Raw genomic sequence first — 5,080 nt, forward strand, 5'->3', positions numbered from 1 at the left:
TGGAGTGGTTGCTGGGCACTGCTGGACAGGCTCCTTGCAGTGTCTCAGCGTGGTCTAAGGGGTGAGTTGAGAGTTGAATATGGAGGTGCAGGCGATTTCTGGGTTCTATGGCAGGAGGGTGGCTCTGCAGAGCGTGCTGCACGGCGGGGTGACACTGGGGAAACGCTCTTGTTTGTCGGTGCTGGTCCAGCGGGGAGGATTCTGCCCAGTGCAGTGAAATGTATCACGAGGAATTGTTTCCAGCGAAGGCAGATCACTTGTGGGACAGCTCATGTTCCCAGGTGTTGGATTTGCAGAGAGTTTGGTGCTCTGGAGGAACCGTGTGATGCTGCTGGCCAGCACTAGTGAAATCTGTCATGGAATCTCCTTGATAAGCAAATAGAGCTGTCACTGGCCAGACATACAATTTGGTATGTAAGATGCTGGAAAAATGATGCGTTTTGAAAGGTTTTTATGCCTGCCCATTCTCTACAGGACACATCTGGTAGGGTGCCTCACGCTCGGGATTCTGACGGGTGTAGAGCAAAGGTTAAACCAGTGTATTGGCCAGGGAATTCATCAGTCTTTTTCCACCTCTGTTTGATTTCATCTTGGTGGTGTTTGCTTGGTTCCTAAAATAAAACAGACTCTGTGTTTCTTTTGTGTGCGTTTATACTTCAGAGAAGTTCTCAGCCCTGTAATAAATTTCTAGCACGTGAGCCTGAGCTCTTGGTGTTCAGACCACCCCAAAGGGCCGAACATCGCGCAGCAGCAGAGCTGTAGCGACAGGTATTCAGTTCCTGTCTACTGCTGTTGGCATAGAAGCCCCTGTTCTCCTGCTGCTGTTGTCAGCTTCTCTGCCGTTTTTTAAACAGCATGTTGAAATAAGGCCGTTTTCTGGGTGCCCAGCCCTGGTATAAAGCACCAGCCGATTTTCAGCAGGTCTGTGGCACTGCTGTGGTTCAGATGAGCTGTGCTGGGCCAGTTCTTGGTGACAGGACAGAGAACTGGTAGTCCTGGTGCTCTGTGGGTGCTGATAGAGACCCACAAGATTTTACACAGCCGGGCGCTTTTCACATAGGCTGGAGGAGTAGAGGGGACTCATCTTCCATTGTTACAGGGTGTGCGGGGATAGATTTTTGTTATGCTGCGACCCACAAGATTTTACACAGCCAGTCGCTTTTCACATAGGCTGGAGGAGTAGAAGGGGACTCATCTTCCATTGTTATAGGGTGTGCGGGGATAGATTTTTGTTATGCTGGGCCATGGTTGGCAGAGACACGTGTCTCTGGTCCCAAAGGTGTGGATGTGTCTTCAGTTTCTTTCCAGAGGGGTCAAAGAGCTTAGAACCAGCAGTGCCTGGGTCTGACTTCTCGGATGCTCTTTGTCACTTCCAGATCACTTTTTCGCTCTTGGTTCTGATTTTACCCTCCGTACTGGAGGGTGGGTGTTACCAGCCGGGTTTGGGAAGCTGTGCCTTTTGGTGAGAAGCTCAGGTCCCTAAATTACGCTAGGTGTAGGTAGTCTTCATTTTGCCGAGTCACAGCAACAGATGTGGGGTAGTTGTTTTCATTGTGGACAGTTAAATTTGCTAGCCCTTCCACTGTGGTGTTCTTCTCCCAAGTTTCATAGCTCCTGAGTTGCAATAGATCAGTTTTAAAAAGCTGAGGAAATGGAGCGGCCACAGGAAAAAATGTGGGTTTTTCAGATTGTCGATGGAAGGATCAGAGGTCCCTGCACTTGCTGTACGATAGTGCATATATGAGATGTAATCTAGTGGTTGAGAGCAAGAATGATTTTTTTAAATTATCTTTTTGAATGTTCCACAATCAAAATGGATCTTGGAAGTGGTGTGGCTGTGCTGTACCAGACAGTTGACCACTGTGTCGTGTGCGTGCACGTGTCGAGGTGGTGCTGAGGACATGGTTTAGTGGTGACCTGGCAAAGCCTAGGGAGCGGTTGGACTCAATGAGCTTAAAGCTCTTTTTCAACCCAAACAATTCTGTGATTTGAGGATCCAATATCACTTTGCTGGCACTTGTTTCCAGTTTGCATGTGTACGAGGCAGTAGGACTTTTTGGTCAGCAGTGTGTGCTTGTGTTTTCCCACATGCAGCCATGAAACGGTCCCAGCTCCCTCTGTCCTCACTCGTGTGCCAGCTTTCTGCTGTCCCCTCAGATCCTGCTGTGTTACTCAGGGTAGCTACGAACTTGGATCTGAGGTAACTGCAACTCTCGAACACTGTGTTAGGATACTTGCAGAATACGTTTTTATGTTAGGGGGGTTTATTTTGCATCTGCTCTGCGTTCCTCGATCCTAGAAAGTGCTCGCAAACCCCTTGTGGTGAACTGCATGGAGACTGAATGCACCAGGAGTCTCAACTGTTGCTGTAAAATAGAGCAAGAATGATCTAGGACATATCTCTCAACATCAGTGAACTCGTCCTGTGGCTTCCTTCACTCTCAAGGCAGGTGAGCTCCACTTGTCGCCCATAACATTCCAACTAAAGAACCGAGGGAGTGTTGTACCCTGGTAGAGTACAGGCTGCAGTCGCCCATGCTCTGAGGCAAGTGGGCTAATCTGGGAGGAGCTTTAGAGTTGGTAAAGGAAATGCTGAAAATCTTGTTTTCTGCTTTTAATGTGGGTTTTTCCCATGATAATTTTTAGACAGAACACAGTGGTGGTCACAGACACGTCTGTTCAGCCTAAGACATGTCTGCTGCTGGACAGATGGGGGCATTTGTCCTCTTTGGAATTTAAGTGGCTGATGGTGAACACCGAGTTGAGAGAAATTTGTTTGGTTCTTGCTGGGTGATACAGTCATTGTTGTTCCATGAACAACAGTGGCAAGTCCATGGGCTTGGCTTTACGCGGAGGAGGCAGCAAGGTGGGTGGTTCCAGCAGTGGGACCATGAGACTGTAGACACGCTCTCACTTTGTCCTCTGCTGCTTTGAGCGTCAGGAAAACAGAGTTCTGAATCGGTCAGACCAGCCCTGCTCTGCATCGCACAGGAGTGGGCGAGGTTCTCTTGGACCAGTTTAAACTGGTAAACAGGTTACCTCACAGGAAGATGCCTAGCCCAGTAGTCCCTGTGGTGTAGGTGAATGAATTGCCAGAGGATCTTGAGATAGCGGAGGACTCGGCAACGTGGTGGCAAGTGTTGTGTTTAATGTGTTAGCACTGTAAAGTAGTGTGCATGGTGGGGAAGATAAACAGATGGTGTGTGCGCTGTGGCAGGCTGTGAAACGGCCTTGTCCGGCATGCGCTCATTAGGGCTTAGCTGATGGAAAGTGCTATGACCCCCTTTTACCCAATGAGCAAGGTAAGGAACGTGGTTAAGGAGCTGAGAGAGCAACACTTGCCATCAACCCCCTGATGAGCTGGGGAAAGGATTTGTGGCAGCCTTACCTGCAGGGAAGAGTAGGTGCAGAGTCCTCTGGTACAGCTTGGAGGAGTGTCAGCTGGGAAGGTTTATTGTGTGGAACTCGTGACACCACCCTCCTGTGTCCAGCGTGTGAGTGGTGGGAGCAAACAGGCTGGCGGGTACAGCTGGGGACTGGAGCCTGCACGGCAGGTACACAGTGGCCTTGGTGTTGAAGGGCTGTCACGGGAGCTTCCGCCCCTGCGGCGAGGGCGTGCGGTTCCTGCAGGTAATGCAGACTCTCAGGAGGCCTCAAGTTTTGGGGCTCTTGTCTCTGCGTTGTCTCCCTTGTTACTGGCAAGACTTGAGGGTTGGTACCTAGGTTGGACCTGGGCCAAGGCGCCTTCCAAGAAGCTGCTACTTCTCTCTGCTGCTGTTCGCTTCTTGAGCTTGGCAATTTCTGTTACTTCTGTAGTAATTTTAAAAATCTAAGTTATTACCCCAAATGGAGTGCGCTGTGTGAATGTGCTTGAACTTCATTTATACTTGGACTTTTCCTCCCATCATAAACAGAACATCCTACATATCAATATATAGAATAAATATGAAAATATCCTAAGTGAAAAATGGGGCTGTCAGGACTTACGGTGATGAGGAAATGGACACCAACTCCGCTCTCTGCAGAGCGTTGTCACAGTAGATGCAGTGAGGGGCTGGGCTGGTGTTCTCTGGAGCAGTTCGTGTCAGCATGCAGCTCTCCTGGAAAGGCGCATGCTCCACCTGGACCACCCTGCTGTCTGAACCGTGTCTGACTGTTCTGTGATGCCTTGTGAGAGGTCTTGTAGCAGCTCGGCCCCATTGCACATGTTCGCTTTGCCTTGTGGTGGGGTAAAGAGGATGTGATGAATCGTGCTTTGTGTGCAGCTGTGTCTCGGTCTCTTGCTTCAGATGAACCAAGCTTTCTGCTGTTCCACGTTTTGCTATTATGTTCATGAGATCCGGCTGTACCTGTAAGGTGGCTTTTTCTGGAGGAGGTCAGTGGTCTTTCAGAGCCCTTCATGCCCATAGGCAATGTCTCAGTGTCAGCCAGTGACAGGACCAGAGTACCAAGAGCAAGTGATTGCCCTGACTGAATGGGAACCAAATCAGCGGGAATACACGGTTCCTTCGGCTATCGGCTGAAATGCCTGTTTCTCTGATATTCTGCCTTATCCAAGTGACAGCTCTTGTTCCTGTGCTGGGAGAGCTGGTGGTGTTTGTCCTTCTGAATGGGTCTGACCCATGTTTCTGTACTGTGCTCGTTACAGAGTGCTTACATGTATCTTTTTTTAATGTCTTTCTGGGGTTTTTTCCTGGAGAACTGAGACATCTGTTAATAAGTTTTTAAAGATAAACTCTATTTTGACTGGAAATTATGTGATGGCCCTTTTGAGATGCCAGAGAATAAGATGCTGAGGGTACCAGGCAGTAGCCACTTACCACAAAGACACAAGCTGTGGAAAAACTGGGGTGACAGGTAGTACTGTAGAGAAACTGCCATGGTTGGAATGATTGAGCAGTTGTCTCACAGGACCCCACTGTGGAACAGGAGCTGAAGTGGAGTTGTCAGTGGAGCACCTAAACCACGCAGAGGGCTGACATGCGTTCGCCACACTTACATCTGAGCTCAGAAGAGTGGATTCTGGGGCCCAGAAGCTTCTTTCTGGCTCTGTTCTGATGTTGAGTCTTGGAGCTGGCAA

General features: G+C 49.3%; 1 protein-coding gene across 1 annotated transcript in view; it reads left to right on the forward strand.

Annotated features, from left to right (window-relative positions):
- The first annotated feature begins 660 nt into the window (after window positions 1-660).
- The window catches only part of PUF60 (poly-U binding splicing factor 60KDa), a 21,312-nt gene continuing 16,892 nt past the window's right edge, over window positions 661-5,080 (forward strand). The window contains exon 1 of the mRNA XM_010137447.1: window positions 661-768. The gene's annotated coding sequence lies outside the window, so the exon portion shown is untranslated. The remainder of the gene's footprint in view (window positions 769-5,080) is intronic.

The sequence above is a fragment of the Buceros rhinoceros genome, unplaced genomic scaffold, assembly GCF_000710305.1.
Source record: "Buceros rhinoceros silvestris isolate BGI_N320 unplaced genomic scaffold, ASM71030v1 scaffold1786, whole genome shotgun sequence".
Classification (NCBI taxonomy): Eukaryota; Metazoa; Chordata; class Aves; order Bucerotiformes; family Bucerotidae; genus Buceros; species Buceros rhinoceros.